Genomic DNA, 26,283 nt, shown 5'->3' with positions numbered 1-26,283 from the left:
CGGCATCCTAGCCGCTGTGAGGGCTACATGAGCTACATGAGTTGTGCCTCTAAGAGATGGCACGGAAGTTTCCAAACTTGTCCCCGTGTTAGATCACCTGAGGATCTTTTTCACGTTCCAAAGCCCTGGCCACACGGCAGACCATTCAGCCACAACCTCTGGGGCACCAGTATATTTTTGAAATTTCCCATGTGATGCCAGTGTGCAGACTGGCTTGGGAACCACTGGTTCACATTGCCTGCCTCTTTGCAAGCACTTGGCAGCTGTCCAGGAACCACAGAGAGATGAGGGACGGTACAGACCCCCATTCCTGCTTCATTTAATTCATGGGTTTTGTTGTTGTTGTTTGTGTGTTGGTTTTTTTTGGAAAAAAATGTGTTAGAAGAGTGGTGGGGATGCTTGCTTGTTTGCTCTATTTAAAGACCTACTCTGCCTAAAGCGTGCAGGAGGTGCTGCTTCCAGGGACCACAGAAGGAGGAGCCTTGGCCCTCTCCCTTCCACATGTGCGCCTGGCCGCCCCACACACTCCAGGCAGATGGGCCAGATAAACCCCGAAGAGGCCTCACTTCATGTGGTGCTCAGCTGGCCGGCCGGGGAGATGGAGACCTCAGCCTGGTCGCTCCCTCTTCTCCTAGAGAGAGTTCGGCTGCCTCTTCTCACCCAGAGGCCCAAGGCTCACAGCTTGGCTCAGCCCGGGAGCCATCAAGCTGCTGGCTCGGAGGACTCAGATTAAGAATAGAAACATCAGAGCTGATGCCAAGGGCTTGGGGCCTCAGCTCAGCCTCCCCCTGGACCACCATCAACAGCAAGCGGGGATAAAAATCATCGTAATAGTGGCTAACGTGTATGACATCTTTCCCATGCACTAAGATACACCACTGTCCATTCAAGGGCAGTCTAGAATGGACCTGCACTGCCCAATACGTATGGTGGCCACCAGCCACCTGGGCGACTGAGCACTTGAAATCTGGTGAATTCAAACTGATATGAGCTGCAAATAAAGTATACACACCAGGTTTCCAAGGCTTGGTACCCAAAGAAGGTAAAATGTCTCAATAACAGTTTTTTGTTTTTTTTTCAGATTCATTACGTGTTAAAATGATGCTACTTTGGGTTTAAATAAATGTATCATTAAAACAAATATATTTTTTTTCCTGCTTCTTTTTACTTTGTTAGTGTGGCTGCTGGAAAATTTAAAATGGCACGCGTGCTTGCATTGATTTTGATGGACAGCGCTGGCCTACAGGTCAGGAGGGCCTGCGCTCCAGTGTCCCGTCCCGGGCTTTGAATTGTATTCTGTTTTTTGCCACTTCCCAGCTGTGAGACTTCAGGCAAGTGACATAGCCCTCCGTGCCTCAGTTTCCTCATCCGTAAAACTAGGATAATGATCGTCCCTACGGCTTTGGTGTGGACGTCATGTGCCTGGCGCAGAGAGAGCACTCAGTAACGATCAGCGATCAGGGGACCACCTGGCACTAAGCTAAGTCATTTCGCTGGATTACTTCATGCCTCGGTAGGTGCTGAGCAACCTGTCGCCGGCGGTGAACAAGCAGAGCCGGGGGAACTCCTTGGCAGGCTTCCCTAGAGGGAGTCCCAAACCTGACTGGGGGGGGGGGGGAGGGGAGGCACTGGGTGAAGTGGTCTTTGAGGACGGCTGCCAGGGCGGACACTGAGTTATGCTGCTGTCTGCCCTGGCTTGGTCTTCTCACCAATCCTCTCTTCCTCACCACATCCCCCTCTGCTTTCCCTAAGGTTCCTTCCACCCAACTGAATGTAATAAACACTTACCCGTGCCACTGGGGGCCGGCGTCCTGCAAGACCCCAAGGGCGGAACAGGGAAAAGAGAAGTGGCTCCTGCCGCCAAGGCGTCTAGTGTGGGCAGAAGGGCAGCAGACAGGGGTTGGAATGTCCATAATATAAGGGGGGGAGACAAGGGCATGAAGAGTGATTTAGCCTCTCTTAGCCTCCATTTCCTCATCTGTAAAATGGGACCAATAATAGCACCACCTCCTAGGCATTGTTGTGAGGAGGGAGTGAAAGGTTGTGGGAGAAGCATCGGCCATGCACATGGGACGGGCTCAAGGAGTGCTGGTCACCCCCTGGTCCCACCAGGGCTGGCACCGCGTCTGTTTGCTCAGCATTCACTCACTCAGCAAGAAGCTTTGAGCTCAATGGAGGACTCTGTTATGTATTTCAGTCAGTTCGGCTCTCTGCTGGAAAGGACTCTCGGTGAGTGGTGGAGCCAAGATAAAAGAAAATAATTATCCACCCCCCCCCCCCCCGCAACACACACATACAGGATGGAATAAAATAATGAAAGGGAAAGATGTTTTGTCAACAGTATCCAAAGCTGTTATTAAGGACACTCAGGACACACTTGTTGAGGCAATGGCGGGCGGGCTGCACGGGGTGAGGGGGTGAGACGCTGCACAGGCAAGGTCTCAGGGGCCGGGCCGGTGAGGAAACGGGGCTAAGGCAGAGGAAGCTGAAAGAGGAGGCTGGAGGGTGCTGGCCTAACTGCCCCGCCTCTCCTCGCCCCCAAGCCTAGGCTCAGCACACACTAGGACGTCAGCCCTGCTCCTCCACGCTCTGTGACCTCGGCAGGTCACTGCCCGCCCCTGGGCCTGAGAAAGGGGCAGCATCAAGTTGCTGCCTCACCTGGCAGGGACAGTGGGGGTGATGGTGCTGAGCCCAGTGCCTGGCACAGAGCCGGAGCCGCTGCCCTCAGAGACAGTGTGGGGCGGTGGGCGGCCCCTGGGCTCGGCGCTCTGGGGGCCGCTTTGGAGTGGCTGCTGAACCAACTATGTGACCTCGGGCAAGTTCCTTCACCTCCCTGAGCCTGTTTTTCCGTCTGCAAACCAGGGGTAATCAGTGCCTGCGTCCCAGGCTCCTGTGGGGATTAAACAAGTTTACATACGTGGAGAGCTTAGAGCTCAGGTGTGCGTGGTAGGTGCTATGGTGGGTGCAGTGAGGGGCTGCGCTAGTGTAAGTTATAGGGAGGAGTGAGGAGGGTGAGCTAGTGTAAGTTATAGGGAGGAGAGGAGGATGAGCTAGTGTAAGTTATAGGGAGGAGAGGAGGATGAGCTAGTGTAAGTTATAGGGAGGAGAGGAGGGTGAGCTAGTGTAAGTTATAGGGAGTGAGGAAGGTGAGCTAGTGTAAGTTATAGGGAGGAGTGAGGAGGGTGAGCTAGTGTAAGTTATAGGGAGGAGAGGAGGGTGAGCTAGTGTAAGTTATAGGGAGTGAGGAAGGTGAGCTAGTGTAAGTTATAGGGAGGGGAGGAGGGTGAGCTAGTGTAAGTTATAGGGAGGAGAGGAGGGTGAGCTAGTGTAAGTTATAGGGAGGAGAGGAGGGTGAGCTAGTGTAAGTTATAGGGAGGAGTGAGGAAGGTGAGCTAGTGTAAGTTATAGGGAGTGAGGAAGGTGAGCTAGTGTAAGTTATAGGGAGGAGTGAGGAGGGTGAGCTAGTGTAAGTTATAGGGAGGAGAGGAGGGTGAGCTAGTGTAAGTTATAGGGAGGAGAGGAGGGTGAGCTAGTGTAAGTTATAGGGAGGAGTGAGGAAGGTGAGCTAGTGTAAGTTATAGGGAGGAGTGAGGAAGGTGAGCTAGTGTAAGTTATAGGGAGGAGTGAGGAGGGTGAGCTAGTGTAAGTTATAGGGAGGAGTGAGGAGGGTGAGCTAGTGTAAGTTATAGGGAGGAGAGGAGGGTGAGCTAGTGTAAGTTATAGGGAGGAGAGGAGGGTGAGCTAGTGTAAGTTATAGGGAGGAGTGAGGAGGGTGAGCTAGTGTAAGTTATAGGGAGGAGTGAGGAGGGTGAGCTAGTGTAAGTTATAGGGAGTGAGGAAGGTGAGCTAGTGTAAGTTATAGGGAGGAGTGAGGAGGGTGAGCTAGTGTAAGTTATAGGGAGGAGAGGAGGGTGAGCTAGTGTAAGTTATAGGGAGGAGAGGAGGGTGAGCTAGTGTAAGTTATAGGGAGGAGAGGAGGGTGAGCTAGTGTAAGTTATAGGGAGGAGAGGAGGGTGAGCTAGTGTAAGTTATAGGGAGGAGTGAGGGTGAGCTAGTGTAAGTTATAGGGAGTGAGGAAGGTGAGCTAGTGTAAGTTATAGGGAGGAGTGAGGAGGGTGAGCTAGTGTAAGTTATAGGGAGGAGAGGAGGGTGAGCTAGTGTAAGTTATAGGGAGTGAGGAAGGTGAGCTAGTGTAAGTTATAGGGAGGGGAGGAGGGTGAGCTAGTGTAAGTTATAGGGAGGAGAGGAGGGTGAGCTAGTGTAAGTTATAGGGAGGAGAGGAGGGTGAGCTAGTGTAAGTTATAGGGAGTGAGGAAGGTGAGCTAGTGTAAGTTATAGGGAGGAGTGAGGAGGGTGAGCTAGTGTAAGTTATAGGGAGGAGTGAGGAGGGTGAGCTAGTGTAAGTTATAGGGAGGAGAGGAGGGTGAGCTAGTGTAAGTTATAGGGAGGAGAGGAGGGTGAGCTAGTGTAAGTTATAGGGAGTGAGGAAGGTGAGCTAGTGTAAGTTATAGGGAGGAGTGAGGAGGGTGAGCTAGTGTAAGTTATAGGGAGGAGAGGAGGGTGAGCTAGTGTAAGTTATAGGGAGTGAGGAAGGTGAGCTAGTGTAAGTTATCGGGAGGAGTGAGGAGGGTGAGCTAGTGTAAGTTATCGGGAGGAGTGAGGAGGGTGAGCTAGTGTAAGTTATAGGGAGGAGAGGAGGGTGAGCTAGTGTAAGTTATAGGGAGGAGAGGAGGGTGAGCTAGTGTAAGTTATAGGGAGGAGAGGAGGGTGAGCTAGTGTAAGTTATAGGGAGGAGAGGAGGGTGAGCTAGTGTAAGTTATAGGGAGGAGTGAGGAGGGTGAGCTAGTGTAAGTTATAGGGAGGAGAGGAGGGTGAGCTAGTGTAAGTTATAGGGAGGAGAGGAGGGTGAGCTAGTGTAAGTTATAGGGAGGAGAGGAGGGTGAGCTAGTGTAAGTTATAGGGAGGAGAGGAGGGTGAGCTAGTGTAAGTTATAGGGAGTGAGGAAGGTGAGCTAGTGTAAGTTATAGGGAGGAGTGAGGAGGGTGAGCTAGTGTAAGTTATAGGGAGGAGAGGAGGGTGAGCTAGTGTAAGTTATAGGGAGTGAGGAAGGTGAGCTAGTGTAAGTTATAGGGAGGAGTGAGGAGGGTGAGCTAGTGTAAGTTATAGGGAGGAGTGAGGAGGGTGAGCTAGTGTAAGTTATAGGGAGGAGAGGAGGGTGAGCTAGTGTAAGTTATAGGGAGGAGAGGAGGGTGAGCTAGTGTAAGTTATAGGGAGTGAGGAAGGTGAGCTAGTGTAAGTTATCGGGAGGAGTGAGGAGGGTGAGCTAGTGTAAGTTATCGGGAGGAGTGAGGAGGGTGAGCTAGTGTAAGTTATAGGGAGGAGTGAGGAGGGTGAGCTAGTGTAAGTTATAGGGAGTGAGGAAGGTGAGCTAGTGTAAGTTATAGGGAGGAGTGAGGAGGGTGAGCTAGTGTAAGTTATAGGGAGGAGTGAGGAGGGTGAGCTAGTGTAAGTTATAGGGAGTGAGGAAGGTGAGCTAGTGTAAGTTATAGGGAGGAGTGAGGAGGGTGAGCTAGTGTAAGTTATCGGGAGGAGTGAGGAGGGTGAGCTAGTGTAAGTTATAGGGAGGAGAGGAGGGTGAGCTAGTGTAAGTTATAGGGAGGAGAGGAGGGTGAGCTAGTGTAAGTTATAGGGAGGAGTGAGGAGGGTGAGCTAGTGTAAGTTATAGGGAGGAGAGGAGGGTGAGCTAGTGTAAGTTATAGGGAGGAGAGGAGGGTGAGCTAGTGTAAGTTATAGGGAGGAGAGGAGGGTGAGCTAGTGTAAGTTATAGGGAGTGAGGAAGGTGAGCTAGTGTAAGTTATAGGGAGGAGTGAGGAGGGTGAGCTAGTGTAAGTTATAGGGAGGAGAGGAGGGTGAGCTAGTGTAAGTTATAGGGAGGAGAGGAGGGTGAGCTAGTGTAAGTTATAGGGAGTGAGGAAGGTGAGCTAGTGTAAGTTATAGGGAGGAGTGAGGAGGGTGAGCTAGTGTAAGTTATAGGGAGGAGAGGAGGGTGAGCTAGTGTAAGTTATAGGGAGTGAGGAAGGTGAGCTAGTGTAAGTTATAGGGAGGAGTGAGGAGGGTGAGCTAGTGTAAGTTATAGGGAGGAGAGGAGGGTGAGCTAGTGTAAGTTATAGGGAGTGAGGAAGGTGAGCTAGTGTAAGTTATCGGGAGGAGTGAGGAGGGTGAGCTAGTGTAAGTTATAGGGAGGGGAGGAGGGTGAGCTAGTGTAAGTTATCGGGAGGAGTGAGGAGGGTGAGCTAGTGTAAGTTATAGGGAGGGGAGGAGGGTGAGCTAGTGTAAGTTATAGGGAGGAGAGGAGGGTGAGCTAGTGTAAGTTATAGGGAGGAGTGAGGAGGGTGAGCTAGTGTAAGTTATCGGGAGGAGTGAGGAGGGTGAGCTAGTGTAAGTTATAGGGAGGGGAGGAGGGTGAGCTAGTGTAAGTTATAGGGAGGAGTAAGGAAGGTGAGCTAGTGTAAGTTATCGGGAGGAGTGAGGAGGGTGAGCTAGTGTAAGTTATAGGGAGGGGAGGAGGGTGAGCTAGTGTAAGTTATAGGGAGGAGAGGAAGGTGAGCTAGTGTAAGTTATAGGGAGGAGTGAGGAGGGTGAGCTAGTGTAAGTTATAGGGAGGAGTGAGGAGGGTGAGCTAGTGTAAGTTATCGGGAGGAGTGAGGAGGGTGAGCTAGTGTAAGTTATAGGGAGGAGAGGAGGGTGAGCTAGTGTAAGTTATAGGGAGGAGAGGAGGGTGAGCTAGTGTAAGTTATAGGGAGGAGTGAGGAGGGTGAGCTAGTGTAAGTTATAGGGAGGAGAGGAGGGTGAGCTAGTGTAAGTTATAGGGAGGAGAGGAGGGTGAGCTAGTGTAAGTTATCGGGAGGAGTGAGGAGGGTGAGCTAGTGTAAGTTATAGGGAGGAGAGGAGGGTGAGCTAGTGTAAGTTATAGGGAGGAGAGGAGGGTGAGCTAGTGTAAGTTATAGGGAGGAGTGAGGAGGGTGAGCTAGTGTAAGTTATAGGGAGGAGTGAGGAGGGTGAGCTAGTGTAAGTTATAGGGAGGAGTGAGGAGGGTGAGCTAGTGTAAGTTATAGGGAGGAGAGGAGGGTGAGCTAGTGTAAGTTATAGGGAGGAGTGAGGAGGGTGAGCTAGTGTAAGTTATAGGGAGGAGTGAGGAGGGTGAGCTAGTGTAAGTTATAGGGAGGAGAGGAGGGTGAGCTAGTGTAAGTTATAGGGAGGAGAGGAGGGTGAGCTAGTGTAAGTTATAGGGAGGAGTGAGGAGGGTGAGCTAGTGTAAGTTATAGGGAGGAGTGAGGAGGGTGAGCTAGTGTAAGTTATAGGGAGGAGAGGAGGGTGAGCTAGTGTAAGTTATAGGGAGGAGTGAGGAGGGTGAGCTAGTGTAAGTTATCGGGAGGAGTGAGGAGGGTGAGCTAGTGTAAGTTATAGGGAGGAGAGGAGGGTGAGCTAGTGTAAGTTATAGGGAGGAGAGGAGGGTGAGCTAGTGTAAGTTATAGGGAGGAGTGAGGAGGGTGAGCTAGTGTAAGTTATCGGGAGGAGTGAGGAGGGTGAGCTAGTGTAAGTTATAGGGAGGGGAGGAGGGTGAGCTAGTGTAAGTTATAGGGAGTGAGGAGGGTGAGCTAGTGTAAGTTATAGGGAGGAGAGGAGGGTGAGCTAGTGTAAGTTATAGGGAGGAGAGGAGGGTGAGCTAGTGTAAGTTATAGGGAGGAGTGAGGAGGGTGAGCTAGTGTAAGTTATAGGGAGGAGAGGAGGGTGAGCTAGTGTAAGTTATAGGGAGGAGAGGAGGGTGAGCTAGTGTAAGTTATAGGGAGGAGTGAGGAGGGTGAGCTAGTGTAAGTTATAGGGAGGAGTGAGGAGGGTGAGCTAGTGTAAGTTATAGGGAGGAGAGGAGGGTGAGCTAGTGTAAGTTATAGGGAGGAGTGAGGAGGGTGAGCTAGTGTAAGTTATAGGGAGGAGAGGAGGGTGAGCTAGTGTAAGTTATAGGGAGGAGAGGAGGGTGAGCTAGTGTAAGTTATAGGGAGGAGTGAGGAGGGTGAGCTAGTGTAAGTTATAGGGAGGAGAGGAGGGTGAGCTAGTGTAAGTTATAGGGAGGAGTGAGGAGGGTGAGCTAGTGTAAGTTATAGGGAGGAGAGGAGGGTGAGCTAGTGTAAGTTATAGGGAGGAGAGGAGGGTGAGCTAGTGTAAGTTATAGGGAGGAGAGGAGGGTGAGCTAGTGTAAGTTATAGGGAGGAGTGAGGAGGGTGAGCTAGTGTAAGTTATAGGGAGGGGAGGAGGGTGAGCTAGTGTAAGTTATCGGGAGGAGGGAGGAGGGTGAGCTAGTGTAAGTTATAGGGAGGAGAGGAGGGTGAGCTAGTGTAAGTTATAGGGAGGAGAGGAGGGTGAGCTAGTGTAAGTTATAGGGAGGAGTGAGGAGGGTGAGCTAGTGTAAGTTATAGGGAGGAGAGGAGGGTGAGCTAGTGTAAGTTATAGGGAGGAGTGAGGAGGGTGAGCTAGTGTAAGTTATTGGGAGGAGAGGAGGGTGAGCTAGTGTAAGTTATAGGGAGGAGAGGAGGGTGAGCTAGTGTAAGTTATAGGGAGGGGAGGAGGGTGAGCTAGTGTAAGTTATAGGGAGGAGTGAGGAGGGTGAGCTAGTGTAAGTTATAGGGAGTGAGGAGGGTGAGCTAGTGTAAGTTATAGGGAGGGGAGGAGGGTGAGCTAGTGTAAGTTATAGGGAGGGGAGGAGGGTGAGCTAGTGTAAGTTATAGGGAGGAGGAGGGTGAGCTAGTGTAAGTTATCGGGAGGAGAGGAGGGTGAGCTAGTGTAAGTTATAGGGAGGAGGAGGGTGAGCTAGTGTAAGTTATCGGGAGGAGAGGAGGGTGAGCTAGTGTAAGTTATTGGGAGGAGTGAGGAGGGTGAGCTAGTGTAAGTTATAGGGAGGAGGAGGGTGAGCTAGTGTAAGTTATAGGGAGGAGAGGAGGGTGAGCTAGTGTAAGTTATAGGGAGGAGAGGAGGGTGAGCTAGTGTAAGTTATAGGGAGGAGAGGAGGGTGAGCTAGTGTAAGTTATAGGGAGTGAGGAGGGTGAGCTAGTGTAAGTTATAGGGAGGAGAGGAGGATGAGCTAGTGTAAGTTATAGGGAGGAGTGAGGAGGGTGAGCTAGTGTAAGTTATAGGGAGGAGAGGAGGGTGAGCTAGTGTAAGTTATAGGGAGGAGAGGAGGGTGAGCTAGTGTAAGTTATAGGGAGGAGTGAGGAGGGTGAGCTAGTGTAAGTTATAGGGAGGAGTGAGGAGGGTGAGCTAGTGTAAGTTATAGGGAGGAGTGAGGAGGGTGAGCTAGTGTAAGTTATAGGGAGGAGAGGAGGGTGAGCTAGTGTAAGTTATAGGGAGTGAGGAAGGTGAGCTAGTGTAAGTTATAGGGAGGAGTGAGGAGGGTGAGCTAGTGTAAGTTATAGGGAGGAGAGGAGGGTGAGCTAGTGTAAGTTATAGGGAGGAGAGGAGGGTGAGCTAGTGTAAGTTATAGGGAGTGAGGAGGGTGAGCTAGTGTAAGTTATAGGGAGGAGTGAGGGTGAGCTAGTGTAAGTTATAGGGAGGAGTGAGGAAGGTGAGCTAGTGTAAGTTATAGGGAGGAGTGAGGAGGGTGAGCTAGTGTAAGTTATAGGGAGGAGTGAGGGGCTGAGCTAGAAGAAACCCGCCACTCTAGCATCTGAGCTTGGAGCTTCCGTGCTTTGTGTGTGTGCGTGCGCGTGTGTGTGGTATGTGTCTGCATAGGTGTCAGTATGCATATGTGTGTGTGCATGTCTGACTGTATGCCTGTGTGTAGCTGTGTGTAGCTGTATCTGTGCACGTGTGCGTGCACACACACATGTGGTGGGGGTTGGAGTCTGTCTGCAGAGCTGCTGGGAGTGGCCCAGGAGTGCTCAGCCAGACCAAACAATCCCAGCTCTTCAAGCTCCGGGCTCCTCTGACTGTTTGCTTTGTTTCTCTCCTTTCCCGGTTCCCCGTTAACCATTCCTGCTTCCAGCGAGCAGAGCTGGGAGGGAGGCCCTGGCAGGGTAGGCACAGGGCTGCCCCCTCTTCTCTCCCCACTCGGTTTCCCAGCTTCTTGCCTCCACCTCCAGTTCCTGCCTCATTGCCACGTTGAGCCCACACAGGCCCCTCCCCCTGTCCGAGCCTCAGTTTCCTGGTTTCCTGCAGTAGGAACTAGTCCGGTGCTCCTGCTGACAGTGATCAGAACAGCAAGATCACTGCCCGTCCACCGCCCGGCACTGAGGCACAGCATCCCCCAGGAGGTGTTTGGGAGTGTTTGTAGCAAGATCTGAAACTAGCCTCCTGGGACTCCCCATGCCTCAGTCCCCGGTCTTCCTGTCCACAAAGGCTGTGTCCTGACCGGGGACGGGAGGGACTATTTGAGGGGGTCAGCCCAGGGCCAGGCCTCTGGCCTCCAGGTTCCCAGTTAACTGGGCGGCGTTCACTGAGCACCTACTATGTGCAGGAGCCTTAGGTTGGCTCAGTTAATCCCCACAGCCACCTTGTGAGGTAGGTGCTGTCGCTTCCCCGATGTTACAGACGAGGAAACCGAGACCAGAGGGGTTAAGTAACCCCCTTGAAGTTACACAGCCAGGAGGGGCTCGGCTGGGTCTGCACTGAGGCCTGAGGAAGAGTTGGTGCTCTCCCCTCATCTCGGGGCACACCACTCGGTGTCCTTCTCTCTTATGGAAAACGCCCACCACTCGCTCCTTAAGTCAGCAGCCTTACTGACAGGCCCGACACCTCTGACCTATTACGGATCAGGTGCCAGACACAGTGTGTGCCAGGGCCTGTGGGCTTCCTCACCTGGATGTTCACGACAACCCATTTTACAGGTGAGGAAAGCAGAGCTAAGGGAGATGCAGCGATCTAGCACGGTCCCAGGTGCAGTGGGAGCGGAGTGCCGCCCACCCGACCTCTTGTTTGTTTATTCTTTCTCCCTGACCCCAGAGCACACTTCAGCTTTCCTTGGCGTGGAGTCGATACTGTCACCCGTAGACCCGGATGTGACTGTACAGGTAAAATGCTTTGTCACCACCCCACACTCTGCCTTTACGGGACTCAGGGAAAAGAAATCAAGGTGAGCTCGAACAAAGCGGAGCCCCGGGGCATCGCTGTGGGTGGGTAGCCTACGTTTAACGAGGACCCTTGGCCTCCCTCTGAACCCAGGCCTAGCCCACATATTTAAGGGGACCGTGGTCAGATAAACAGCTTCATTTTCCAGTTGAGAATGTTTCATTAGGAAGAGGTTCCTTTCTAAGCCCACATCCTGCCCACTAAGCTGTGCGCCCTCCCACTCCCCGGACGGGCAGATCCCTCTGTAACGATGCCCACAAAGCTGCCCAACGCGTCATAACGCCGGCCTCTGTTTGCCCTTGGCCTTGGGTGTGGCTGCGGCACCCACAAGGCCACTTAGAATGTGATAAGCCCGGCCAGCAGGGAATGTGCCCCTGACCCTGGCCAGCTGCTTCCCCGGGATTTGAAACAGCTTTGAACCTGGGCCCAAGGGTGTGGATGACGCCATGTGACCCATCCCTGCTCCAGGGAGCCTGGCCCTAAAACTCCCCACCTCCCACCCCCGGGAAGGCGCCTTTCTAGAGAAACATGACCCCCCTAGGAGTAGACAGATGTCACCGCGTCCGAGGACAGAGCTAGAGGATGACCTCAGCCTTGCTGGGACACCGTCCTCTGGGGCGATGGGAACACGGAGGCCCCGAGGGGGCCAGGGGCTTGCCCTGGGCTCCTTCCTCTGCACCTGCTGTCTCCCCAAGAAGGGGTCAAGAATTCGTTCCCCACCCCAGGATGCCGTCCACACCCTTGAGCCAAAGTGTGGTGCCCTCTGCCTTTTGCGGGTGAGACAAGAGAGGACCCTTGGGGCAGCTGCGCCCCCTGCAGGCAGGCAGGGATGAAACCAATCACCAGTGAAGGTTCACAGACAAACCTTCTTCAGGAGGAACAAGAGCAAGAGCAAGCCACTCGGTTAGGGGGAAGCATGCAGGGGCACGTCCCCAATGACACAGCTCCAACCAGCCCAGCCTGGAGAAGTGATGGGGGGGGGGGGGGGAGGCGTGCCTCTGCCAAGGGGCTCCCCACACCCCCCACCCCTCCCAAGCCGGTCCTGGGTTGGCTCATAAAATGCAGCCAAGTGGCCAGGGAGCCAAGGCTGAATGGCAGGAAAAGCTGAAGTCAGGCTGGCCCCTGGCCTACCCACACACCCTAGCAATTCAAAGCAAGGCTGACGCCAGACAAAGCACTTGAAAATGTCCGTTAGGGAACAATCTCTTTCCCAAACTCCTTGCCTTTGACCTAGGGCACCAGCCCTGATCTGAGATGGGCTGATCTGCCTATTCCGTCCTCTGTCCCTTCACACACACACACACACACACACACACACATGCACGCGCACACACACACGCGCGCACACACACACGCACACACCACTCCAAAATGACAACTGAGCTTTTCACTCTAATCGAAGAATACAGGGCTGCTAATTTGTGGGGACCAAAAGATGGTCTACACAGCAGATCACACCTTCGGGTCCAGACAGCCAGAACCAACCCTCCCGGGATCCTTTAAATGGCGGAAGCATAAAGACAGCCCGGTGCCAAAGTGGACAGGACCCTGGGGGTCCCCCGTCGTCATTCATTTGGGCTGGGTAGTTTATATTTTTATTGAGATCCACTCTCTGGCTTGATGTGCTTTTGTGTGTTTCCCCTAATAAGGGTGAAAACAGCAACCTCTGTTAGATGAAAACTGGTCGTGCACGCAGCACCCTCTCGAAGCAGCAAGCCCACACCTTGGGAAATGCTACCTTGGCTTAGCCTTGCCCTTGGAGAGATGGGGAAACTGAGGCCCGGAGATGAATGGAGACCTGCCCAACCTCCACAGCAAGGCAGTGGCAGGACCGCCACCAGAACCCGGACCCAGCTCTCAGCCAGGCTCGCTCCTTAGGGAGAGACCACCCAGGACTCAGGGCCCCCCGCAACTGCCAGGTGCCCCCATTTGCCACAGAACCTGAGCACAGCCTCCAGGCTTTCCCCCAAGGCTGAGCCCAGGCCCCACGCATCCCGCGACCCCTCCAGGTCTGGACAGCCCCACACTGCCTCCCGGGGGCGGCGGGCAAGCCGTGCCCTCTCCTGGGCTTGGTTTTCTCACCTGCTAGGGCCACGGTGAACATGCCGCGCTCCTGGAGGCGAGCATTCTGAAAGAGACGAAAACAGACCAGGGAGAAGGGATGTTAGCAGCCCCTTGCTCTCTGCCTCAGCCTCTCGCCCTGGGAAATGGGTAGGTGCTTGATGGGTGTGAGAAGACAACTGGCTGGAGGAAAAGGGGGCCACAGAGGAGTCCCAGCCTAAAAGGGCTGCCACCAACTCAGCTGGGGTGTCTCCTCCCCTAGAGGACCCTCTCAGGAGGCACCCCATCCTAGGCTCTGGGCGACAGGTAGAAGTCTGCCCAGGACTCGGGCCACAGGAGGCCAAGAGGGAGGCCAGTTCCGCAGACACGCGTGAACATTCACACACACACTCATCCACACACAACACACACACACACACACACACACACACACACACACACACACGGAACTCAGACATTCCCTCACACTCTTTGACATGCTCTCACTTGTACGAATGCAAAAGACCCCAACCCTTCCTGAGGGGGGCCCCCTCGCACACACATGCCCCGGGGCACACCACACGGAGGGCCAGCCTGCATCTCCCCCCCCACCCCAGCCCCAAGCCCCAGGCCCCAGGCTTGGCGGCGTCTCTGTCCCGCTGCCTAGAGACACATGTGGTTTCAGTTAGCAGCAGAGCGGGCATTTCCGTCCCAGACAGCGGGGCCCTGCCAGGGTCCCGGCCCCATCGGCGCCCACAAGAAGGGCCACCGTGCCCCCCACTCCTCCACCGGCCATCCTGGGGACCCCGGAGACCCCTCTCCCCTGGAAGACCCGGCTCTCCTCTTCCGAGGCCCCCCCTCACCTGGAGCCAGAATCCGCACCCACTCACGCAGGGCCCGGCTGTGCCCGGGCTCTGGCCACGGCTGCCCGCCTGCCTCCTCGATCCTGCTCTGTCTCCAGCAGGCTGAGCAGGATGGGAGGAGGGCAGGGTGTCAGGGGGGCGGGCGGGAGGGAGGGGAGGGGGCGTGTGGAAATGAAACTTTAATAACAGAGCCCCTTTTGTTTCCGAGCATATGGGATATTTCATACATACTGAAGACATTAGCCGTCTATATTTTTAAGGGCTCGGGCTAAAGGATGAATAAATACAGCCCATGTTCTGCTCGGCACACACGCACAAGCCGAGTGCTGGCTTCTGGAGCATTTCAAAACCCAAAGAAAAAGCCCCCGGTGACACCGGACACTTAAATAAATATGTTTCCAAAACCTCAGACTCGCCTTGCCCCCTCGAACAGCCACCTGGAGGCCGTGGGCTCCTCTTCTCCCGCTGCCCTCCTCCATCCCTCCTGCTCTGCGGCAGGAAAAGCAAGTCCCTGGAATCCAGCCCCCGCACCCCAGCTCCCTGTCCCAGTACCCCCAACCCCCAGCAGGACCGCAGAATGACAGAGTTCTGAAAGACCTTGGAAAGCTTTGCCTTACTTATTTCAGAGACAGGAGACCAAGGCCCAGAGAGGGGCAGGGACTTGCCTGAGGTCACACAGCAACTCAGATCTTGAGCCAAGGGGCAGTGCCTTCTTTCAGCAGGAGCGATGATCTCCCACTTCCCCACCTCAGGGGTGGGGTGGGGAGACCCTCAGGCCCAGGTGTGGTCTGGGAGCCTGCCCGCATGCCTTTCTCACTAGAGGGCTGATCTGAGCAAACCCCCCAACTCTGGGCACCCATCCAGGGGAGACGTCAGCAGGGCTGGGAACTGGGCTGGTCCCAGGAAATCCCCTTCAGGCTGGCAGATCCCAACAGGCCCGGAGGCCTCAGGTGCGGGAGCCTCCCTCCCTGACAGCTTGGCTCCAGGTGTCCTGTGTCCTACGTCCGTCCTCCAGGAGGAAGAACAGAGGCCCAGAGAGGACTGGGCTTCAGTCAAAGTCACACAGCAAGATGATGGCGGAGCAGAACATTGAACCCGGGTCTTCAGAGCACGCTTGCTGACACGCTTCGCAGGCATGCCCGGCTCCCCGGCTCCCTCTGGTCAGTGTGCCTTCCTCCCAGTCTGCAGTGTCCCCCTCTTCCACCCCCACAGCAGTGGCCTCAGCTTCCCATTGCTGTTAGAGTTCAGTCCCTTCTCACCAACTGTCCAACCATCCACTTAGCTTAGTTAGCACCGTGCCCGGCCCATAGTAAGTGCCCCTAGTAAACGTGAACACTTCATGAGGATGATGTTGATTGAGTTTCTACCACCAAAGTCCTGTGCAGACACGGGGGCTGCACCAGGTACCATGAGACCAGTCCGCACCCTCCCTGGGCTGGTGTAGAGAAAGAGCCTCCCTCTTTGCCGATCTCTTCTCCCCGTTCGGGGGAAATCGAGGCTCAGAGACGTCCAGGAGCTTCCCCAGGCCACACTGGTAGGAAGTAACAGAGCTGGTGGCCAGAGCCAGTGGTCAGCATCTTCAGGGGGCTCGCTGCTTGGCCCCAGCCCTGGTCCCCTGATTGCCAGCACCGTGTCACCACTGAGTGTCTGCGCGCTTAGTGAGAGTAGGCAGGCAGAGCACCCCAAACCTTCCATGACAAAGGGGTTTTGATGCAGGAGAGCTGGGTTCCTGGCCTCAATCTGCCACTAACCGCGGTGTGACACCCCCAGTCTAAGGACACAGTTTTTCTCCTCTGTGAAGTGGTGGCAATGATTTCACTGAATGATGGAGATCATGTGATAGGAAGGATGTGAGGGGGCTTGGCCAAGTGCATGGCGATGTCCCTGTCTGGAATTCCGTGTTGTGGATGGATCCTGGCATTAAGTCCTGTCGGGGTTCCGGCAGGTCCAGCAGGCACCTCACCAGCGGTGCCCCTCGGTGTGAGCTGTATCAGCCCCCAGCAGCTTCCCGGAGAAGCCCTTGCACCTTGTCACCTCCCCACAGTGACCCCGTAGCAGCTCCCATTGCCCCAGTGCAGCCAACGACGTGGGGGGACATTCAAGATTCCTGGAAACCTGGTCCCCAACCTGAGCACCCGCTCCTTCCCAACCCAGACTCTCCACCCATGTCCGTGTGGCATCCTCAGGCCTCGGGAAGCCTTCCTGCCCCAAGGGATCTGGGCCACCCCTGTCATCTGCCCATCATCCGCCTCCCATCCTCAGCTCGCTGGTGAGACAGGTCCACGAACTTGGCGTGTGAACTTGCTACTCTAGTGGTGACAGCGCAGAGGCCTTTTCAGAAGGAGGGCTTCAGGGAGTTCTTGGCTGGGCTCTGCAGCAGGAAGGTTTCCGGGTAGGTGACAGGTCTTTGTCTCGATGCTAATTGTTTCGTGAGATAATAATAAAGCAGCCACTGGTGGAGCAGGTCCCCTGTGCCAGACACTTGTTCCCGACAGCCTGGCACCATAGGAGGCTGGTGGGGAGGCTAAACTGTTTGCCTGGAGCCCCAGCCTGAACATGGCAGAGCTCACATTCAAGCGCCACCTTACCTGGCTCCAGCCCATGCTCTTTCCTGGCTTCTAGGTCAGTGTTCTCTATCTCCAGGGCCAGTGTGAGCCCCTGGAGGGATGAGGTTCTGCCCCAGACTTTCCATCCCCCCACATCAGAGCTGAGCATGAATGAACATTTGCTGGAATGAACACTAGAGTGGTCCTGGGGAGACTCTCTGTTGGGAGGAAGGGGTGTGTGTGTGTGTGTGTGTGTGTGTGTGTGTGTGTGTGTGTGTGTGCTGCATCCGCAGCCTTGCAAGCACTGCCCGGCCCGGCCCATGTCCATGCCCCTGCCATGGTGTCACCCGGAGGGCAGGGGCACGCACCGGTGTGGTCCTGCTGCTGATGAGCATGAGCATTTTGACCCACTCTGTTTCCAATCTGGCCCGATTCACCCCTCCTTAGGCAACCTGGTGCTCCCCACTCCCAGGAGGTCACTCTGCAGAAGGTCACAGCGCACCCCAGCCCAGAACTCCGGGGCTCAGAACCCTCCGGTGTGTGTGGAGAGTGAGGGGTAGGGAAGACAGTTCTTGAGTAATGGGCTCAGAATAAGAGGTAATAAATGCAGGCTTGAAGAAACAGGAGACCCCAAAGCCCACTGCCCTTTTTGCGCCAACCTAGCAGAAGCCACAGGAAGACAGGAGGGATGCTCTTAATTCCCAAGAGGGCACGCGAAGGCTCGGTTCCCAACACCGCCCTATCGCAGCCTTGCAGGGAGGCGCCAGCCTTGACCGCCAGGCTCCCCGGCTAGGGACCAGAACATAAGTCATGAGGTTACCACCCTCACAGACTCCACTGGCCGGGCACTTGGCTGGGCCACTTGGTGTAAAAGTCATGCACCATCTTCCTCTCCTTCTGGCCTCCATGTGCTGATTTAGGTCTTACATGAATGGGAGGACTGAGTCAGGGCGGGGGGGGGGGGGGGGTGGCAGCCCCTTTGGGGCCCGCACCTCCTGTTCAGTAGGACACGGTGACCAAGCTCTGCCTCCCCAGGGCCCTCAGGAGGCACCCAGGCTGAGAGAGGTGTGGACCGCAGGCCCAGGCACCCTCCTCTCTGGCAGAGCAACCTTCACCAGGGCCCCCGCTGACACATGAGCCGTCCTGATCAGATCACCGGTAATTGAATTGCTTTGGGGGGTAAATTCCATCCAGATGTGAAGGGCGGGGTGGACTTCCTGAGCTGAGCAGAGCAGGGGCGGGGCACTGATACACGGGGGCCAAACAGCCAACTTGCTAAGCGCCCAGGAGGCCCGAGGTAGAACATCATCTTCTGAAAAAGCCAAAGCTAGAATTTCAGGGCCAGGACACCTGAGTCCAACCTCCGTCGTGGGGAGATGGGGAGACGGAGGCCAAGAGAGCCCAGAGAGCAGAAGGTACTGCTCCAGCAATGACGGGTGGGTTTCCTACCTCCTGTCTGGCCAGGGCTCGTACGTCTGGGAGTTTTTAGATGGAAATAGGCAGGGTAGCCCCTTCCCCAGAAATTCCCATCAGGCCTTGGATCAGAAGGTCAGGAGTGAGGGTCATTGAGTAGGGAATCTGCGGGCGGCAAAGGCTCTAATCACCTCCAGCTTGAACCCTCCAACCCGAGAGCTCTGGGTTTCATTTGCAGGGTTGTGGGGGCGGGGAGAGAAGGTTCCAGGGGAAGCCCATAAAAACATGTCCCCCACGGCCGCCCTCTCTGGCACATGGTGGTGGGAGCGCCTGTGGCCTGAGCCTCTGTTCCCAGGGGAGGCCGCTCTGTGCTTCTCTCCTTTGACCTCCCCTGGGCCACATACCTTCCTGGCTCCTTTGGGCTGACTTACTGGAAGGCAGGAAGAAGCCAGCCAGCCCCAGGGAGGTGGGGCGGGGGGGCACATGAGAACTTGGAGAGAATGAGAGGAAATGAGGGGGGAGTGGGCTGGGGTGGGGGGGAGATTAAGAAGGGAATTTTTTTCCTCCTGCCTCATGTTTTGGCTGCCTTAGTGTGAACATGTCTAGGTGCCTTATCTCGAAGGTCAGTGTAGTCTGCATGAGAAAGAAAATAGTGTCTGCAGTGGGAAAAATTACATCTTGATAAAATATCCTTCTGCAATGGCATTGTGGGTCTCTTATCAGCAGGCGACTGGCCGCACATACCTCCTGTCTGACTGCCCCCAGACCCCCAGCCCTCTCTTTTTCTTCCCCCTCCCCTCTCCCCCTACCTTGTTGCCTCCTTAGAAAGGGGCCTGGGCCCTGGCTGGGGTGGCTCGTTTGGTTGGGAGTCGTTCTATGCACCAAAAGTTGGCTGGTTCGATTCCCGGTCAGGGCACATGCTCAGGCTGAGGGCTCAGTCCCTCAGTAGAGAGCACGCAGGAGGCAGCTGAGACTCAAGTTCTTGTCCTATCTCTGTCACTGATGCTGTGTGGCCTGGACCAAATCCCTTCCCCTTTCTGGGCCTCGGTTTCCCCTCAGTAAAGGGCTGGGAGGAAGGGATGGATGGACCAGATGGTTTCTAAAGATCCTTCCAGCATTAACACTTTGCGACGCTGACATCTGTGTACTTTGTGGTTCTCTGTGTTGTGAACATGTCCAGCCTCCATGCGAAACGTCTCTGGTCACAAATGTGCAAATCCCCTTTATCGCCATTGGACGCATGAAGCTCTTGCCCAAGTCCCAGGCAAGGCCCCGACCCGGAACGTGTGCAGCCGCGGAGGGGTCCTTCTCGGCTCCCACCTCAGAAGCCTTGGAGAGCATGAGGCTTGCCATTTGGGGACACAGTATTTTTTCTCACAACATGTCCTACGTGGAAATCCACATAGCAAACAGGCAGTGAAGCAGTTGGGCCTGTTATGACGCATGCTCCCTACCCCTACACTCGGGGGGTGTGCATACCGGGGGCCTCAATTTCATCATCTGAACAAAAGTGGGGGGATGGTGCTCACCGCGCCTACCTCACCGGGTTGGGGGAAGTCGCTATAGGCGGCAAGAGCTTCTTCTTCTTAGCACGAAGAATCTGGATTCCCCAATGCGAGACCTGGGAGAGCTTTCAGAGACCACCTGCCCAAGTCCTTCCTCATGCAGTCGGGGAAACTGAGGCCCAGAGGGATGGGAAGGGGCTTGTGAAGGTCACGTGGTAAGAGAGCATGAGAACCAGGGAGGAGCCGAGGAGAGAGCTGGGGAGGTAGTGGGAACCCCTGTTTGACTGTGTTCCCAAGTAAGAGATGCCATCTGTTAGGAAGGCCTGTCCATAGCTGGGGAGGACTCCTGAATTTTTAGGGACCCTGCCCAGCTGAGGGATTCGATATGAGCCCTCTCAGGTACTCAGAGTCTGGGTTCTCCCCTATTCCATCCTCCCGACGGTGCAGGGCAGGGATGGGGAGAAAGCCCTTTTGTGTAGCTCTGACCCGCGTCTTTTTTCTAGAGACCTTCCCCCTGGCAGAGACGGCCCAGCCGCACTCCCACAGCCGCACCCCGCCAGCCTCCCCTGCCGCCTTCCACACCACCCGCTAGCCTGTGTCTTGGCTTGCTCACTGGGTTCCACAGAGCGCCTCTGTGCTCTGGCCGGCTGGGTGGCAGGGCGTGGGCAAGCACACGTGTGATCGTCTGCAGGCTGGAGAAGGCAGGGCCAGGCCACCGTAACCATGCAGGCATCTCCCGCCCCCCAGCAGGGACAGCGCCTACCCCATCCCTGACTTCCCTGGTCATCTCCTGTCACCTGGCTTTGCCATCCCAGAGCTATGCTCTGCCAGGCCGGCAGACCCCTCAAGGCGACGATTGGCACAGATGCAGTTCCCGGACCACCATGCCACCTCCCACACACGACCTGTTTTCCCACTGAACCCAGACACTGCCTCAGCATCCTTCTCATCACAGAACTCCAGCCAGAACGGACTTGGGCCAGCCAGCGCCCATCAATCAGAACAGGCACAAATGGTTTTACTGATGGGAACAGGCCAAGCCACTTAGTACATAAAGCAGAGCTAAGGCCAGACAGGACAGGGGACTTTCCTGAAGCCACAGCAAATTAAGGACTGAGCGGGGAACAGAGCCCAGATCTTCAGGGCTCTTCCTGCCACTCCTATGGCTGAGCATCTGCAAGAAAGGAACTCCCCTCACTGTCCTGGTCCCCTCCATACCTCCGCTCCCAGCATTCCCCACGGGCAACCTTTCCCTGCTCCCTGCCTGAAGATAGTGTACAAGTCAGGACCCCCAGGCAGTGCCCCAGGTCCGAGGCCCTAAGCCGGTTCTCTGTGTTGTGAACATGTCCAACCTCCATGCGAAACGTCTCTGGTCACAAATGAATTTCAGAATTTCCCCAACCACTGAGCTCCTCCCGCCTGCAAATGAGGAAGCTGGAAATCAAGTCGTCAGTGGCACAGTTCAAAAAAGGGGGTCTGTTCAGACCCCAGTGGGCTATCATCACAGTCTACAAACCTCAGGACATTCCTGGGCACAGGGGAGCACTTTAAAAAAAAATACATTTTTATTGATTTTAGGGAGGAAAGGAGAGGGAGAGAGAGATGGAAACATCAATGATGAGAGAGAATCATTGACTGGCTACCTCCTGCACGCCCCCTACTGGGGATCGAGCCTGCAACCCAGGCATGTGCCCTTGACCGGAATCGAGCCCGGGACCTTTCAGTCCACAGGCCGATGCTCTATCCACTGAGCCAAACCGGCTAGGGCGGGGAGCACTTTGTTACACGAGCCAGTGACTATGCAGATAGAAGGCTACAGGAAGGCAGCTTTCTGTTGAGTCTAAAGATGGGCTTTCTCACAGTCATGCTGCCCAACCACAGGCAGAGATGCCTAGGGAGGTGGTGAGCACCCTGTCACTGGAGAGTGCAAGCAAGGCTTAGATTCCTACGTCGTGGGGGCAGGGGCTCAGGGAGGTGTTAGAGGAGGTGTCCTCAAAAGCCCTTTTGTGTCCTGAGAGGGTGTGATTTGGGCAAACACATGCACCCACTCATGCTCACAAGCCGCAGTTCCTCAAACACAAGCCCCTCTGTCCTCTGAGAGCAGGGTCAAGACTTTATCCCTGAGGCGTGTCCTCTCTCTCCAGCCTTAGGGTTGGAGGGGGGAAGGGTGTTCCGATCTCCAAGGCGCTGACCGCTGTACTCGCTGGCCCTCAGGATCCAGCCCCAAAGCCTCCTTCCCCTCCAGGGAGCCTTTCAGAATTTCCCCAACCACTGAGCTCCCCCCTCCTCCAAATTCCCACACTTGTGTGTTTCCTTGGTCTAACTCCACCTTGAATCAGAGCAGTCTTTCTCAAGATTATTTTTGGTGGCATTAGGGACACCACATGCAAACATCAAATCTCCTAGCACTGAGAAAGTTGTTCTCTTAAAACTGTCTTTCGCTCATCAAGGATAGGGTGGCCAGATTTAGCAACGAAAAACACAGGATGCCCAGTTAAACTTGAATTTCAGATAAACAACAAATGAAGTTTTTTCAGGATAAGTATGGCCTATGCACTATTTAGGACTTGCTTACACTAAAATATTATTCCTTGTTTATCTGAAATTGAAATAAACTGGGCATCTTGTATTTTTTTTTAACAAATATTTTTATTGGTTTCAGAGAGGAAAGATGAGGAAGAGAGAGAGAGAGAAACATCAATGATGAGAGAGAATCATTGATCGGCTGCCTCCCACACACCCCGCACTGGGGATTGAGCCTGAATCCTGAGCATGTGCCCTGACCGAGAATTGAACCGTGACCTCCTGGTTCATAAGTTGACGCTCAACTACTGAGCTACGCCAGCCAGGCGGGCATCTTGTATTTTTATCTGGCAGCTGAAAGCAAGGAGAAAGCCTTAGTGGCTGCTAGTCTGTCTTTCTCTCACACTTGCTAATCTCTCTCTCTCTCTCTCTCTAATCAAGGAGAGAGCAAGTCTCAGGCTCCATGTAGAATCTAGCATTGTTTTGTTTTCATTGTATTTTATTTATAGGGTTACTCTGTGTGGCAAGTGACGCAAGTCTTCTATTTACAGTAGCAGCGTGCAGTTCCTTTTTCAAGAAATGCATGCAAGGTCTTAAAAAGTGAGTCAGTTTTAAAAAATGTTATGCAAGTAAAATCACAGGCTAAGCACAGATATGACAAAAAGAACCAGCCAGGTGGAGCCCCCAGGACAAGGCTTGAGGCTACCTGAGAAGATGCCCCCTACCCCAAACCTGGGAGTGCCTGGGGCAGGGTCCTTTCCTCCCGGGCCACTCAGGCAGGGTCAGCGGCTGGAATTCTCCAGCCCCCGGGGCAGGCGCGCTGGGAAGTGCAAAGGCTGTGCGTGTTGCAATTCTGGGGGAAAGGTTTTAGCCCTTCCTCCATCACTGAGGTCCCCCGAGCCCCTTTATACAAAACAGCCTCCCCGGCCTGGGCTCGACTTCAGAGAGGCTGTTTCTGAGGAGGCAGCCGCCAGGGACTTCTCAATGCGTTTCCAAGTCAAATCCACAGCTTTTCAGTTCTGCCAGGAAACCAGCCCCCTTTCCCTCTCTGGATGCCTCCCGCCTGGGAGTCAGGCTGTAGGGCCATGCCTCCCAGACGCCCACCCCCACCTCCCACCCCCACCGGTGTCCCCACCCATGCCCAGCACCCTCTCCCCACCCGTCCCCCACCCCCTCCAGCTGAGGCTCAGAAGAAGACCTTGGAGGAGGAGCCGAGAAGGGTCTAATTCCCTGGATTGCAGTGCCGGGCCAGCCCTCTCCTAGAACATGACTGGACAGGGCGGGGACCTGTACTAGCAAGCCTACTGCACACTAGCCCCTTCTCCTTCAAAACCCCCCTTTTCAATCCTGTTTATCACCAGTGACAACAGTGATAAGAGCTGTTCTTTTATTTTATTTTATTTTTAATCCTCAGCCGAGGATATTTTCCATTGCTTTTAGATTGAGTGGAAGTGGGGGAGAGAGAGAGAAACATCGATGTGAGAGAAACACATTGATTGGTTGCCTCCCTCCCGTGTTCCCACTGGGCCAGGGATCAAGACTGCAACCTAGATAAATGCCCTTCCTGAGGAATCCAACCCTCGACCCCTCGGTGTGTGTGTGGAAGGGCAGGGCGGGGGTGGGGGGGATGCTCTAACTGAGCAGACTGGCCAGGGCAATAAGAGCTATTCTTGAGGCTCTCCAGGTGTTGGGCACTGTGCTAAGTACTTTCTGAATCTTCTCATTTCACCCTCCCGAAGACCCTATGGGGTGGGGATGGTTGTTATCCTATTTTAAAGAAGAGAAAGTTGAGGCTCAGAGGTGTTCAGTAGCCTGACCGAGGTCACACAGCTGAGAGAGAGAGAGCCCAGGAGTGAACCCAGGAGTGGCTGCAGACACTCACACTGAACCACCCGCCTCAGCTGCCAGAAGAGGTCTTAGGAAGTGAGGTGGGGAAACTGAGACCCACAACCCAAGGCTGCCAGGATCCCAGCGAAATCCCTCCCCCACGGCCCCCAGTGTCTGCTCACCCCTGAGAGGGAGCGTGTCACCAACCGCTGTGTGGCTTGGGGCAGCCCCTTGCCCTCCCTGGGCCTCCGTGTGCTCTTCTGGACTCTATCACAGGGGCCTGGGCCAGGCCGTAACGGTCCCTCCGCCCCACCCGCTCCAGGAGCCTGCCGTCCTGGCTGGAGCAGAGCCACGGGAGCCGTTGGGATGGAAGGGGGCGGGGGGGGGGAGGGGGGCCTGGGGACTATCTCAGCTTGACTCCCCTCTGATCCTCAGCAAAGATGCTTCTCCCCAAGGCAGAGGCAGGCGGGGCCCAGACATCAAAGGGCCTCCACCGCTGGCGCTTTCCAGGGCGCCTTGTAAAGTAACGGGAAGCAGGAGGATGACACCGAGCCCCGGCCCGAAGCTGAGACTTGGGGAAAGGAAGAGAAGAACTCCTGGCAGCCCTCTGCGCGGGCTTTGGCTGAACCCGGCCCGGCCCTCGCTGATGCCGCAGTCGGCCCTCTCCCCACGGGCTGGGCTGCGTGCAGCCAGCCTGGGGGATGTGGTCCGTGCATGGCCGTGGGCCTGGGCCTCTCCCCACGGCCAAGGGACGCGTCCACTGGGGCCCCTCCCTCCCTCCCTCCAGGGAGCACCCGAGCTGGGAGCTCACGGAGACACGGAGTGAACCCTCATTTGAAGATCCCTGAGCCTGTCTCAGTCCTCAAGACCTAGGGCTCATCACCAAATAGCTCACTCTCCCCACCTCGCCAAGGGCACCAGGCACAGTGGCCTGGACCTGGAGGCCTGTCAATCCTCTGCTCAAAACCTCCCCAGGGGGCGCTTGGATGATGTGGAGGGAGTGTTGGGTGCACGGAACCTCTGACCCTAGGAATTGATCTGACACGTGTAGCAGCCCATGTGCTCGAACGTGGATGAACAAGGACATAGTCATTGCAGAATTGTTTGTGGAAGCAAAAGGCTAGAAAAAAATGTCACTGTCCATCAGGAGGGACCGGGTAATGAAGTGCAGAGCGTCCGTGCAGCTGGACGGCACGTGGCAGTGAAATCAAGGCTGAGAGATGATCGGCGAAGCAGACAGCACAACAGAGTGGCGTGTAGCATATGCGCCCATGGTGTAAGAAGGAGGGATGGGCACATTGACCCATACGGCCTAGATCTCATGGCTATGAAAGACCTGGCAATATGGGTGCCTTCTAGGGAGGGAACGGGGGAGAAGAGAAGGGAAATTTATTTCTTACTGAGCATTCAGTTGTATTATGTACTTCTTCTCCTTCATTTTTTAGAATGAGCGTGCATATGATTTCTTTTAGAGTCAAAAAAAAAAAAAAGGAAGAAAAAAGTGAAAGCCTTTTTTAAAAAAATGGTTCTTGTCCTGCTGGCGTGGCTCAGTGGTTGAGCATCAACCTATGAACCAGGAGGTCACGGTTTGATTCCCGGCCAGGGCCCATGCCCGGGTTGTGGGCTCGATCCCCAGTGTGGGGTGTGCAGGAGGCAGCTGATCAATGATTCTCTCATCGTTGATGTTTCTATCCCTCTCCCTCGTCCTTCCTCTCTGAAATCAATAAAAATATATGGTTCTTTACCCGAGAGGGCAAAGTCCAAAGGCCTCCGCCTGATTTTATGGCCCTAGGAGTCCTTGTGACTGATGCCCCAGCCTCCTCGTCTCTGCCCCCTTCCCGCACCCCGCACCCCACACCCCGCACCTCTGTCACAGGGCACGGAGCTGCCTCCTCTCTCTCTCTCTCTCTCTCTCTCTCTCTCTCTCTCTCTCACACACACACACACACACACACACACACACACACACACACACTCACACACTGAGATCCCCTTCTCCAGTGACTCCCGCAGTCCTGTGTCCAGGCCTAAGACCTACTTTCTAACGTGGCTGCCACAAAGGCTCCGTCCTTGCCAAAATGTGGAGCCCCTGTTCCTTGGAGCTGTCCCCCAGCTTCAGGGGCTGGGGTCGCACGAATAGTGAGGAAGCTCCGGGCAGGGCATGTGGAGCCAGAAAATCACTGAGGAGCCCCTTCCACAACCTGCATCACCCCCTCCTCCCACCCCGGGCACACCTGGAGTGGAAAATCCCCACTGAGATAGGGCTGATGGCCAGGCTGGCTCACCTCACCCCAGAGGCCCGGGACCCAGCCTGACAGTTCCCGGGATTGGGCTTTAAGAAAAGTGTGGGGAGAACCAGGCCTGGCAAATCCCAGCGAGGCTGGCTTTCCCGAGAAGGTAAGGGAAACCCTGGGTTTTATCACCGTTTCTTTAAAGAGAAAATGGAGG

At 54.9% G+C, this 26,283-nt stretch overlaps 1 protein-coding gene across 1 annotated transcript in view; it reads right to left on the bottom strand.

Annotated features, from left to right (window-relative positions):
• Positions 1–14,086, bottom strand: part of SYNPO (synaptopodin) — a 59,876-nt gene extending 45,790 nt beyond the window's left edge. Inside the window, exons 1-2 of the mRNA XM_079770506.1 lie at positions 14,022–14,086; positions 13,201–13,246 (exon numbers count right to left, since the gene is read on the bottom strand). The gene's annotated coding sequence lies outside the window, so the exon portion shown is untranslated. The remainder of the gene's footprint in view (positions 1–13,200; positions 13,247–14,021) is intronic.
• Between the last annotated feature and the right edge of the window lie 12,197 nt (positions 14,087–26,283).

This window comes from Cnephaeus nilssonii (assembly GCF_951640355.1).
Source record: "Cnephaeus nilssonii genome assembly, chromosome: 5".
In the NCBI taxonomy this organism is placed as follows: Eukaryota; Metazoa; Chordata; class Mammalia; order Chiroptera; family Vespertilionidae; genus Cnephaeus; species Cnephaeus nilssonii.
The sequence above is the reverse complement of the archived record's forward strand: the minus strand, read 5'-3'. Positions and strand labels throughout refer to the sequence as shown.